We start from the raw sequence: 14,529 nt of genomic DNA on the forward strand, positions 1-14,529 counted from the left end.
GCTTGTTCAAGGAAAAAATATAGTGTAAAATTAAGAAATTATGAAAATTGTATAAAATTATGAAATGTGTCAGAAAATAGTTATATTCATAAGCCAAATGGAAAAAATGCTGTAACTGAAGAGAGCACAGTGGTGTAGGCCACATATCCTCTTTTACAGTTATGTAAGATTTGCATGTTCCCCCAGTCTTCCTTCCATTTCCAACTGAGGAGTAAATCAGGCTGATTGACATTTATAAATTACCTTCAGGCTTCCATAATGGTTTACATAATAACCAAGGGACTTCTCATGAAAAAGGCAAGCTTTGACCTCTCCCGCTTTAAACTACCCCACCTCCTATAATCACTTAAGTCAAGCTTCCCAGTCACATCAGGGCCCAAGGTCAGCCCTCTTCATAAACTGACCCCTGAAACCTTTAAAGTACAGTCCTGATCAAAAGTTTAAGACCACTTGAAAAATGGCAAAAAATCATATTTTGCATGGTTGTATCTTAACAAGGTTCCAAGTAGAGCTTCAACATGCAACAAGAAGAAATGGGAGTGAGACAAAACATTTGTTGAGCATGCAATTTAATGAAAACAACGATTAAACTGAAACAGGCTGTTTTATAGCTGATCAAAAGTGTAGGACCATACCTCCAAAAAAACCCGTAAACCCCCCCAAAACAGAAATCAAACTTCCAAACATGAACTCTGTACTGAGTAGCTCCACCGTTATTGTTGATCACTTCAAAAATTTGTTGCGGCATGCTTGATGCAAGCGTTTCCATGAGGTGAGTGGGAACATTTCTCTAAGTGGTGAAGACGGCCGCACGAAGGGCATCAACTGTCTGGAACTGTTGTCCATTTTTGTAAACTTCCCTTGCCATCCATCCCCAAAGATTCTCAATTGGATTTAGATCAGGGGAACAAGCAGGATGGGCCAAAAGAGTGATGTTATTCTCCTGGAAGAAGTCCCTTGTCCTGCGGGCATTGTGTACTGTAGCGTTGTCCTGTTGAAAAACCCAGTCGTTACCACACAGACGAGGGCCCTCAGTCATGAGGAATGCTCTCTGCAACATCTGGACATAGCCAGCGGCCGTTTGACGCCCCTGCACTTCCTGAAGCTCCATTGTTCCACTGAAGGAAAAAGCACCCCAGACCATTATGGCGCCCCCTCCACTGTGGCGCGTAGAAAAGATCTCAGGTGGGATCTGCTTGTCATGCCAGTAACGTTGGAAACCATCAGGACCTTCAAGGTTAAATTTTTTCTCATCAGAGAATAAAACTTTCTTCCACCTTTGAATGTCCCATGTTTGGTGCTCTCTTGCAAAGTCCAAACGAGCAGTTCTGTGGCGTTCAAGGAGACGAGGTCTTTGCAGACGTTTTTTGTTTTTGAAGCCCTTCAGTCTCAGATGCCGTCTGATGGTTATGGGGCTGCAGTCAGCACCAGTAACGGCCTTAATTTGGGTCGAGGATCGTCCAGTGTCTTGACGGATAGCCAATTGGATCCTCCGGCTCAGTGCTGGTGAAATTTTTTTGGGTCTTCCACTTGACTTTTTTGTTCCATAACCCTCAGGATCATTTAAGAAATTCCAAATGACTGTCTTACTGCGTCCCACCTCAGCAGCGATGGCGCGCTGTGAGAGACCCTGCTTATGCAGTTCAACAACCCGACCACGTTCAAAAAGGGAGAGTTTTTTTGCCTTTGCCATCAGAACATGCGACTACCTGACAGAAAATGACAATGAATCCACATCTTTGCACAGATTTGGCCTTTTAAAGGCATGTGGTCCTAAAATCTTGATCAGCTGTAAAACAGCCTGTTTCAATTTAATCGTTATTTTCAATTAATTGAATGCTCAAAAAATGTTTTGTCTCACTCCCATTTCTTCTTGTTGCATGTTGAAGCTCTACTTGGAACCTTGTTAAGATCCAACCATGCAAAATATGATTTTTTGCCATTTTTCAAGTGGTCTTAAACTTTTGATCAGGACTGTATTTATAGCTGTTCAACTGGCAGGACTGGGCAACACAATTCTTCTCATCTCATTACAAGACTGTATGTTGCCACCTAAAGGGGTGTAAGGTAATGAATGGGCTATTGCAGATATATCACTGTCAAGAGATTTGATGGCCAAAGACCTCTACAACCTCATATCAGCCTTGCCTCTTTCTAAGATTCCTTGGTCTTCGTCTTTCTCCTAATATCGGGTAAGCAGTTTTCAGGGTACTCACTGTGCATCCAGGGTGTACTTCTCCCTGATTGTTTCCATCTTCCTGTACTGACATGACAAACATAATTTACATGTGTATGTCTTGAGTTTTGCCTAAATGAATAAGTTTCCCACTGTATATTATTAATGTGTGTGTTCATGGTTTTTAGTTAAATAGGAGGTGTGGACTAACATAAATCAGGTATCTCTAAATAATAACTTTCTGCCAAGAATTATGATCTTATTAAGTGATTAATCTTATTATCTTCATCTCACTCTTTCTATAGTGTTTCTGCTTTTATTCAATATAAAACTCTCATAGTTTCTATTCACTGAATGAACAAGGAGAATTGTAATGTAACAGAAAGGACTAGGAAATGAATCATAGTTAGGGACAGAATAATCATAACCTTTAGGAAAACAAGAGATTGGATTGTTCTTAAAGTGTAATATCATTCAAAAGAAAACTTAGTACATAACCCAGTACTAACAAGAAATAAATATTAGAACCTGGTATTTCATAATAGTGGCCGCCCCCTTATCTGTAGTACCCTGGACACCCTAGAAAAAAAATCAAGGTTGAAACGTACATAACAATCCAGGTTTATACACATCAGTATAAGGAACCTATGAACGTTCCTGTCTGTAATAACCCTACCAGTGGACCAGATATTGTATAGTGGGACAGCGTAATTAGGAATCGGGTAGACAGTGAACATCACATTCTGCTTCTCCATCCAGTTGGATTAGAGGAGGTGGAGGGGAGGGCCTACTATTGAACCAATTTCAATTTGGATACTGTAAGGTTTCTGAACTCTTTTAGGATGCCCCCAACCACCATAAACGGGACGACACTCTGAAGCTAGACTGCTACATCTGTGGAAGACTACTTGAAGCAACCACAGCTTCACAGCGCAGCAGCATAGTGCTGCGCAAACAACTACGAACCGATCGAGATCATGCTGTATGTGCCGGTTGCTGACGGGTGATGCAAGGAACATTACAAATGCAGGGAACAGTACAACTTGGTCACTGACCTGGCCCCAACTATGCCCGTTTGTTGTGTCTGAGTGTATAGGAGAGTGGTAGCTCTCGCTGCAATAACCCCTGCTGTTCCTGTTTCAAGTTGAATAAAGCTGGTTTTGCTAAAGTACTGAGACTCAGCCTCGTCTTTTAGGGTGCAAGACAGTGACTTACGTGTCACATGGTACCAGAAGTGGGGTCTTGCACCAATGGAACCCCAAGAGGCATTTGATATCCCAATACCAGCAGAGCAAAATGAACCTCCTGCTGGTGCTCCGGTCTTCGCAATCCACAGGGATGTGCTAGTGAAGATGGCTCCCTCGGAGTGTTTCCTATTTTGCTTCAAGCACATGGCAACATTGATGCACTGGGTCAGGAGAATCTGGCTGGCTATTGTGGCTCCATTTTTAATTGGGGAGGCCCTACAGGCTGTGCGAAACCTCCCTCCCGAAAGGTTTGATGATTATGACTTCCTGAAGCAACAGATCCTCCTCCTCAATGGTGTAAGTATGTGGACGCTTGAGGGCACTGTTGCCCCGTGAAACCCAACAGACCAATGCAGACACTGGTTCAAAAGCACACAGAAGTATTTTAATTTTCTACTTCAAAGTGCCCCAAAGCACCTCCACCACCATAAATCAATAATCACAATAACAATACACAACAATAAACCAATCCTCCACTCCCAACTCCGCCTCAGCTTGCTGGGTCAGCACCAGTCCTTTAAATAATCCTTGACCCGGAAGTGCTGCTGTCCTTCAATCCATGTGATTCAATAGCACTTCCAGGTCAGATGAAGCCTTATATTTTTCTTCTGTCTCAGTGACTTGGGAGTACTTCCGGGCTATAGGGAAAATAAAAATCCCTGCATCTCCCTGCAGCATCACCCGATGGCACCCAGCAGGGCTGTGGAGCCGAACTCCATCTCCCATGATGCCCTGCGGGAATCCGGAGCACCTCCATGCTGCAGGGAGGACTCCATCTAGCGGCCTGGATGTATTGGCCAGGATAAGCTGCTGGCCACCTCTCACAATAACTATGAGCCAAGTGTCAAGGGATGCCAGTTTCGTCTGTGGCATAATGATTCCGACCACCCCATACAAGGACAGATCCAGGGCTTAGTGGACCTGATTCAATGCTGGATCCATGGAGACACTTTTGAGCACATTGTGGAGAAGCTTGCTATTGATGCAGTCCTGTCGGGGACAGACAAAAGCCTTTGTGATGAAATGCTATGGAATGACTTCCAGTCGCTGCTGGATCTGACTCGCAGATAAGAGGATGCACAAACCACCTGTAAACAACGGGGCTACCCAAGCTTGACCCCGATTTCGATCCAGCCAGCACAAACCTCCAGGGTTGCCAGCCCCACAGGTGAAAGACACCATAGTGGGAACACAATAGTACAGACTGAACGCAGCCACTTTCGCTGTGATCAACTGGGACATCTGGCTCGGGAGTGCCATCTCCCACCTGCGCAATCCAGGACCATTGGTCTGGCCCAGGTATGTGGCTTGCAAGTGTCCCCCAAGATGTTAAAGGAGGACAATTTTAAGGTCTCTATTACGTTGGCCGGACGAGAATTCTCCACACTGTTGGACACTGGTAGCAACCTCTGCGTAGTCTGCTATGACTTGCTCCAGCAAATCCCTTATAAGTCCACAGACAAAGTGAACATCCACTGCTTCCATGGGGGACATTAAAACATATGAGACTATATTACTCCCTCTGAAATTTAAAGGGAAGTGCTTCAAGGTTTGGACTGCCAAATTAGACACCTTACCCTGGCCACTCCTTATAGGAAAAAGGAATGCCCTCTCACCACGGGTTTTGGCCACCTGCAGCACATAGTGGATAGAGAGGGGCACGCCACAGGCAATGTCAGTCAAGGAACCGGGCTTGAAATTGTTCCGGAGTTGTACAGTGAGGTGGGGGAGAAATCCTCAAGTGAAGACCTGGGATAGCTGGCAGACTTTTCCACGCCGTCACATGCACCAATAGCCTTCCCAGACTGGACAACTCAATATGAACCCAAATGAAAACGAAACAGCAGTGGAAGGCGAGTGCGATGCTGCATCAGACACAGAGAAAGCAGAGACTGTTTTGTGGGGGATCACCTTGGCGCGGAAAAGACGAAGGAAAACATTTTGAAATGCTTTTATTGGGTGGATGTGGAGCAATTCTGTCAAATAATTTCCGCTCACAGACCCACCAGGGCACCCCTTTTACCAATGCTTATTTTAGACGTCCCCTTTGAGAGGGTGGGATTAGATATTGTTGCCCGCTTCCCAAGAGTAAAAGTGGCTTTCAGTAGTGCTTGTGGTAGTTTAGTGCTTCCCAAACTCGGTCCTGGGGACCTACTGTGGCTGCAGGTTTTTGTTCCAACCAACTTCTGTTTTTAATTGGACTGCTGGCCTAATTAAGTGAAGTTATTTCCCAAGTTCAGTGTTTTGGGAACAATGTAAAATTAGAAAAATAAGTTTGGTAAAAAAAAATAATTGTATATATTATATTAACATGTACAAAGCAGTTATATGGGAATAATGTCTTTTGTTATTTTTAGCAATATTTACATCTTGATTTTCATTCTACTTTTCCAGGTGTTCTAATTGTTTAATCAATCCATTATTTACTAATTAGTGGGTCTGATACTAAAGTAGTTGCAGCCTTTGATTATTCAGTGTTGTTTGCTCTGCTCGTTTTTAATTATCATTAATAGGATACACAACAAGGGGGAAAACTGCACATAGAAAGGGCAAAATATAATGAAATCAACAAAAGAGTTAAGCATGTAAATCTATAGCAAAAGTAGATATATTTCTAAATGTCTTACAAATGTAAAAATCATGCTGCTGTGCTTTTCTGAATGTAGAGTAAGAGAAGAAAAATACCAGCTAATTAAATTAAATCAGTGTTATCATGTGTTGTTACTGATTATGAATCTGGTTGGAACAAAAATCTGCAGCCACAGTGGGTCCCCAGGACCGAGTTTGGGAAGCACTGTGTTAGTTGATTACGCAACAAGATACCCAGAAGTGGCCGAGCTGCGGTGAGCGGACACCCGCTCTGTTGCAAAAGTACTCTTAGAAAGAAATGTTCATGCATATTGGTATCCCTCACATGACTCACAATACATAAAACACAGGAAGCACTTTGAAATGTACCAGTACTGCTAATTTATAGGAGACTGAAACAACTTTTTCAAGGATAGCATTGTCTTGTCTATTGAGCTACACCTTTCGCCCTGCTATAAATGTAGGACCAAGTCTTTTCTTGTGATTTGCAAAACACTGAGTAGAGATGTCTGGCTTCTTCAGGTTCTCATGGACCACTTTTCAAATTTCTTTTAACCTAGACACTATACTTACTAAGGCTAGACATAATTAAAAACATTTAAATAGCCCAACAGTCTAATAGTCCAATGTCTCAAATTGAGACATTCAAATAGCTAGGAATGTCCTATTTCATACTGCTAATTCAGCTAACAGTTAAACAGAAAACCAAACATTCTGAAATGTATCTACCATATATCTGAGACATTTCTTAAGATCACTTCTGATTCTCTCAGTCTTGATGGTTAGCATGAGGATTCTATCCAAATGTCATGTTTATTGTACAATCCACCATTTCACAGAAAAACCTCCATAATTTAGAAAGAGATGCAGCCCTAATTCAGAAATAATAGTTCAGAGAAACCCATGCAGCCAAACAGATTCTCTCAACAAAATCAGAACTAGTTACTTAGTAGGTGTCTGTAGGGTGATAAAATGAAAATTCTTAAGAAACCTAGCCATGATTACTAATATAGTTGGACCTCCGTATCCACATCTGTGGATTTAGCCAACCATGTATCGAAAATGTTCAATGCCAAACACTATGCTGAAACCATGTGTATAAAGTGATATTTAGGCATACCCTGCAGGATGCCGGGAGGATCAGTGAGGGTGAGGGTGGTGGCAGGTGAGTCATTTAGAGATGATTTAAAGTATATGGGAAGATATGCATACGTCATATGCAAATACCTTGCCATTTTATAAGGGTTTTGAGCATCCACAGATTTTGGAGTCTTGGAACCAGACCCTCACAGATACCAAGGGATGACTGTATAGCAGTACAACCTTATGATATTGGCAGATTTGTAATGAAATCCATAATGATGGATTCCCAAGGTCAGTGTGAGATTGGAATGGGTTGTAAAAGCCCCAAAGATAGATCTGAAGCACGTTTAGACCTAATCGCAGATTTTCAGCTGTAACATAATCATGATCATCTCAATAAATCTTTCCCACTAAAAATACCTTTTACTTAATATTACTGTTTTGTTGTATCCCTGGATGAGCAAAAATTTTATGGAGATGATTCCATTCCAATACTTCTTTTCAACAAGCTTCCGGAGCATACAGTTTATCTGTAGGTACCTTATCAGAAGTTGATGAGGGGATAGATTTAATTTTTTGTAATATCATAAGGATTTATCATCAGAGTTGTGGCTAAAAAATTGTCTAAGGGAAGAATAAATTCTGAAAGGCTTGAGGTCATATCAGGGTCAAATATGCGGAAAAGAGCATCTGCCTTCCCATTCTTATTGCCTGGTGTATTTGTTATCTCAAAACTGAACCTATTAAAAATAGGGCCCAGTGAGCCTCTCTTGCATTCAACATTTGAACTGATTTCAAATACTTAATTCTTTATTCTTTAAATTTGATGAACGGTAATTGAGCCCCAAATGCCAGTGCCTCCATTCCTCCAGTGCCATTTTTTTCTGATAATTCACAATTCCCTATGCTGTAGTTCTGCTAAGCAGTAGAAAGCTTTCATGAGTAAAATGCCACAGGAATCGGTCAGAGTTATCAACCTTTTGACACAGAATTGTGCCAACCTCTATAATGGATGCTATGCTAATTAGCTTCTACAGTTAATTTTTTTGAGGGTCTGGGTGAGAAAAAATGGCAGCACTGGTGAACAATTTTTTAAGGTGTTCAAGAGGATTTTTGAGCTTCATTAGACCAATTATATTTTTGAACAGCTTTCTTAGAGCAGTAACAGAAGAAAAGATAGTACTGAAATCATTAACACATCTACCATAGTAATTGGCAAAATCAAAGAACCATTGGTTTTGCACCTTCTGGAGCCCTCCCAAGTGATTACAGCTTCTACTTTGCTTTTATACATACTTAGTCACATTTGTAAAATTTCATAACTCAACAATAATACTGTGTCTTGGTGATAAGTCACATTTTTTCCACCTTCGCCTACAAATTATTTTGCCAGACTCAAGATACAACTTTATTCATGTTTCTCTAAACTATTGAAAAAAAGAAAATATTGACTATGTAAACTAATACTGAAATCTACTCTATATATTGTCACACTTGGGTCACAGATTTGCACAGAAACACAGGAGATTGTAGAGACAGGGATTTTATTCAAACACTTCAAACAAATATTTCTCTCTTTCAAAAGGGGTGCGTGTCAGGCGCAGGACCCCCAACAGGAGCAGTGGATGTCTGGAGGAGGAGGAGAGAGAGAAAGAGAAGCAATCAGCCAAAAAGGACAGGTGCTGTTCAGGTTTTTAAGTATGTGAAGTGCTGCACAAGAAGCATATCACGCAGAGCAGCCGCACCAGTCCAGCAAGTAAGAGACATGAGACGAGAGTTCGTATCTTTCTGACGGTATAACCATTGAAGTGCAGCATGATCAGTCACGAATGTAAAATTTCAACCCCATAAGTATTAAAGCGCTTTCACAGCCCATTTAATTGCCAAACATTCTTTCTCAATAGTCAAATAATTGCGTTCCCTAGGAAGCAATTTTCTACTGAAAAATGTGATAGGGTGCTCTTTCCCATCAAAAACCTGAGAAAGGATGGTGCCTAAACCAAACGCATTTGTGTCCGTCTACAGAACAAAATCCTTAGGGAAATCGGGATTCCGCAAAACCGGGTAAGACGACAAAGCAGTTTTCAAATCACAAAAGGAACATTCAAAAAAACTCTTTCCATAAAACAGGCCGGTTCTTTCTGCCTCTAGTAAGATTTGAAAGAGGAGCAGCCCTATTTGCAAAGTCAGGGATGAATCTTCTATAATAATGGACAAGCCCCAGAAAAGCACAAACTTGTTTCTGGATGTGGGTAAGCAAGCATCTCTTCCACTTTTCTAAATTGTGGCCAGAGTAAACCCCTGCCCATTGAATAATCCAGATAATGAGTCTCAGACATACCCAATTTACACTTCTTAGGGTGAGCTGTCAAGCCAGCCTGTCTCATGCTTTCAAGGACAGCCTGAAGACGCTCTAAATTCGTTTGCCAATCATTGCTGAAAATCATGACATCATCAAGGTATGCCCCGGAATATTCAGAATGAGGACGCAAGATCCAATCCATCATACGCTGGAAAGTTAGAGGCGTGCCATGAAGACCAAACGGAAATCTAGTAAATTCATAAAGTCCGTCAGGAGTTGCAAATGCTGTTTTCTCACAACTGCCAGCCTCAAGAGGCACCTGCCAGTAACCTTTTGTGAGATCAAACCTGGAGATATAGGTCACCTGACCCAGTTTTTCCAATAGCTTAACAACACGGGGCATTGGGTAAGAATCAAATTTAGAGACCTTATTTCAAGTGCCTGAAATCGATACAGAAATGAACCAAACCATCTTGTTTTAGGACTAATACGACCAGACTGCACCAGTCACTTTACTTTCACGAATTACACCCAATGCCAGCATCTGTTTGACTTCTTCATGCACAATATTCTGTTGCTCTTCCGGGATTCGAAACAGGCGCATCTGTACCCTAACACCGAGGTCAGTAGTGATTTTATGTTCTGCAAGGTTATTCACACCCGGCAGGGCGGAAAAAACATCAGTGTTCTGTTCGATCAAAAATAAACTGTGTCTTTTGCGAGTCAGTCAAATCGTCACCAATGGCAACATCGATAAAAAGATAAAAGATACAAGTGCGCATTTGTTCCGTTATACTTGTATCTTTTGTGAAAGTGCTTCTTTGATATTTGGACTTTAGTCTTCACACATTATACACTTCATGTCTACATTTTGTCGTTAGTACTAAAACATGGGAAAAGTTTGTCTTTTAGGTATGTGTTCAACATTTCCTGTCATCCTACACTTACACAGATCTTTGTAGACACGGAACACACGTGAAATGCATGTGTTCTGAATAACGATATTTTTTTTTAGCTTAGGTACCTGACTCCCTGATAAACAAGGCTTCAGTTGGGAGAGGTTTTTGCAGTTTCTCTAGCGGTGGGGGGGATGATATAGCAGGCAGCTTGCTGCTTGGGATTATTAACACATTTACAAGACAAAAGACGCTGACTGGAGATGTGCGAGTGGATTTAAGGTGGGGCGGATTTACGAGTTCTCATAAGCTTTGGTAATTCTAGTGTTAAATGCATATTCTAATGAGCTATTGGCCAGTCATGTCTGATAACACAAAGGTTACTTCCTGAGTCCAATAAGGCTGAGATCTCGCGGCCCCCCAACTTCACAGAGATCATTAAACTGTCCCTTTTTACTGAATAAGGAACACAGGAGCAACAAACCTCGGCCAACCCAACTTCCATTGATTGAGCAGGGGATAGTGACATTCTCTCGCCAAGTGTCCAGGTTGATCACACCGGAAACATCTTCGTTAAGCTCCACTGCCGAAATATTCACAGCGATGTCTATGACCATTTGCCTCCCCAGATGTTGGCACTACATCAACAACTGGATCCCCCGATGGCCTTCCTGTGGAAACTCGATTTTCAGGTCTTAAAGTCTGTTGATCTTTGAACTGTCATTCAGGGCGACGAGCATTCCCTGGGCAATCTCGCGAAGGCTGATAATTAGCATAAAGAGCAGCAAATCCACCGCCTTTTCTCCAAACAGTCTGAGAACCTTCCAGACGTTTGGCCAAGATTGTCAATGACTCAACATTATGATGAAGAAATTCATCTCGGAGAACCGCGGGTATCCATGCCAGCACTATATTCATGGCAACCTTTTGCACAGCACGTCCGATCCGGTCTCCTTCAAACCAGCAGTGAACTTTATGAATCAAATCTTGTATCTGCGCACAAATGGGACCATCCATATCCAGTCTCCAATCATGAAGTGCAAAACCTTTAGCCAAAAAGCTCATAGATTTACGCAAAACAACTTGCTGCTTGAAGAAATCATAATCGCTGAGTTTATTGTGAGGCACATTCCGTAATGCAAGCAAGGCATCCCCAGACAAAAAGGGGGTGACGATAACAGCCCAGTTTTGTTTGTCCCAGCGCATCAAAGTCGCCACGCGTTCAAAAGCTAAAAGGAACATCTCTGGGTCATCTGAAGGACCCATCTTGTAAGCAGATCCTTAGGATTAGCAGGAGGAGTAGGAGGCGGATCATCCTCTGGGTCGGGAGGAAGAGGAACTTTTTGAGCGAATCAAAACACCACTTCTGGTACCACTTGTCACACTTGGGTCACAGATTTGCACAGAAACACAGGAGATTGTAGAGACAGGAACTTTATTCAAACACTTCAAACAAACATTTCTCTCTTTCAAAAGGGGTGCGCGTCAGGCATGGGACCCCCAACAGGAGCAGTGGATGTCTGGAGGAGGGGAGAGAGACAAGCAATCAGCCAAAAAGGACAGGTGCTGTTCAGGCTTTTAAGTACGTGAAGCGCCGTGCGAGAAGCATATCACGCGACAGAGCAGCCACACCAGTCCAGCAAGTAAGGAAGCAATGTGAAGGAATACTGTCCGCGTTTAAGAGGGGATTTTTGAGGAGCATCCATGTCTTCTAGGGGTGTGTTCAGTCCCCCTACTCACAATACAGTAATCCCTCCTCCATCGCGGGGGTTGCGTTCCAGAGCCACCCGCGAAATAAGAAAATCCGTGAAGTAGAAACCATGTGTTTATATGGTTATTTTTATATTGTCATGCTTGGGTCACAGATTTGCGCAGAAACACAGGAGATTGTAGAGAGACAGGATCGTTATTCAAACACTGCAAACAAACATTTGTCTCTTTTTCAAAAGTTTAAACTTTGCTCCATGACAAGACAGAGATGACAGTTCTGTCTCACAATTAAAAGAATGCAAACATATCTTCCTCCTCAAAGGAGTGCGCGTCAGGAGCAGAGTATGTCAGAAACAGAGAGGAAAGCAAACAAATCAATAGGGCTGTTTGGCTTTTAAGTATGCGAAGCACCGCCGGTACAAAGCTGTTGAAGGCGGCAGCTCACACCCCCTCCGTCAGGAGCAGGGAGAGGGAGGGAGGGAGAGAGAGAGAGACAGAGAAAAACAAAGTCAAAAATCAATACGTGCCCTTTGAGCTTTTAAGTATGCGAAGCACCGTGCAGCATGTCGCTTCAGAAAGCAGCTGCACACAGAAGGTAGCAACGTGAAGATAATCTTTCAGCATTTTTAGACGAGCGTCCGTATCGTCTAGGTGTGCGAACAGCCCCCCTGCTCACACCCCCTACGTCAGGATCACTGAAAGTCAGCGCAAGAGAGAAAGAAAAGTAAGTTGGGTAGCTTCTCAGCCATCTGCCAATAGCGTCCCTTGTATGAAATCAACTGGGCAAACCAACTAAGAAAGCATGTACCAGAAATTAAAAGACCCATTGTCCTCAGAAATCCACGAACCAGCAAAAAATCAGCGATATATATTTAAATATGCTTACATATAAAATCCGCGATAGAGTGAAGCCGCGAAAGGCGAAGCACAATATAGCGAGGGATCACTGTATATAAAATCCTAAGCCTAAAAGTGCAATGATTTTATGTGACATTTTTATGTCATGTTTTTTGTAACACTTTAAAATCGGCTTATTTTAAAACCTACATATATATGTTTGGTAGCATTCTTTTCAGAGTTTATCGAACTTTAATGTGATGTTGTTAGATTTTCAGATTCTTGTTCCATTTTTAAATTATAAACTAATAAATATTAAGAATTCACATCCCGTGAGACAAGACTTTGTACCAAAGGATTTAACCACATCCGGGCCGGAAATAAAACACAAAGAGTAGGACAGCTGCTGCACAGGCTTTTAAATGTTCGAAGTGGACATTTCAATCCACTTTACTGATTCAATTCTTCTCAACTACCCAGTAAAGTTAATCAATATATATGATTATTTGATTCATCCATCCATCCATCCAATAAAAAAACAAAACATTCTCTGATAAGTTTCTCCTTGAATGAATCATTATTTATAATATATTTGTTAAATGATATATTAAACATTCTGGTAATTCATAATGTATAATACCAACCTCTTTAAAAGCATGAAACATGACAATAAGCTGGAAATAATTAAGACACCAAGTTCAAGAATCATAAGTGAACAAGAAATGTGCAACTCATTTTTGGGGAATGATTCAGTGATTCACTTTGCAAACATTTGACTCGTTCTCTGGTAATAATTAAGTTCACGAAACAAATGAACAAGAATCATGTTCAATGAGCTGTAAAAAGATAAGTAATGTTGAAAGCAAATAGTTGTTAGAAGTTAGAATAATATTTTTATAAGTTTCGGTTTTATGTGACTAATTTGTAAAAAGGGACATAAACAAAATATAAACATGATATTTAATGTTTATGACAATTCCAATAATACATTCTAATATAAATTTGTTGTTACTGTATTGTACTTATATATGAGGAACAAGAGAATGATCGATGACAATTGATCAATCAATCGAATGCTCTCTCGCCAATAATAATTCAGTTCTAACTAGAAAGAATCATAACAGAAGTAAATGAGAATCATGAATCAGATGGGTATTACTGGCACATGTGCTTTAAACCTCTAAATGAACGAGACTGATGGCATCACACATGCACATTAAACATCTAAATGAAATCGTGCATGCTCTTTAGCACTCCAGTCAAGCTATACTGAATCAATTCTTTCATGCTTGCAAATTGTTTTGCATGATTCACTGAAGAGAGTCATTCAAAAGAACAAATCATTGCAAATTACCCATCACTATGTGAAGGTGATGTGTACTGAATATGTCTAGGAAGTTCTCATAAAAGCATTCATATAGATCCCAAAGTAACTTGAGTATGTTCAATTTTCCTCAAATAAAAGAATTATAAAGCCGACTCCACTTTATTATATTCTGAGACTCACAACACAATCAATAACTGGATTATGTTTAACCAACTACAACAAGTAACTAACTCCAAAAATAGTAAAGGTATGGGAACTTAGTATAACCAAAAAATGTTACATATTCTTGATGTATCCCACTAACACTCAAGTTTAAGATTATTAGTCATGTATCCCAGCACCTCTCCACCTAATGGGTTCTC

At 41.1% G+C, this 14,529-nt stretch overlaps 1 protein-coding gene across 1 annotated transcript in view; it reads left to right on the plus strand.

Annotated features, from left to right (window-relative positions):
- qser1 (glutamine and serine rich 1) overlaps positions 1–14,529 on the plus strand; it is a 163,764-nt gene that overhangs the window by 93,344 nt on the left and 55,891 nt on the right. The gene's annotated exons all lie outside the window — the stretch shown is intronic.

The sequence above is a fragment of the Erpetoichthys calabaricus genome, chromosome 2 (assembly GCF_900747795.2).
Source record: "Erpetoichthys calabaricus chromosome 2, fErpCal1.3, whole genome shotgun sequence".
NCBI classification, from domain to species: domain Eukaryota; kingdom Metazoa; phylum Chordata; class Cladistia; order Polypteriformes; family Polypteridae; genus Erpetoichthys; species Erpetoichthys calabaricus.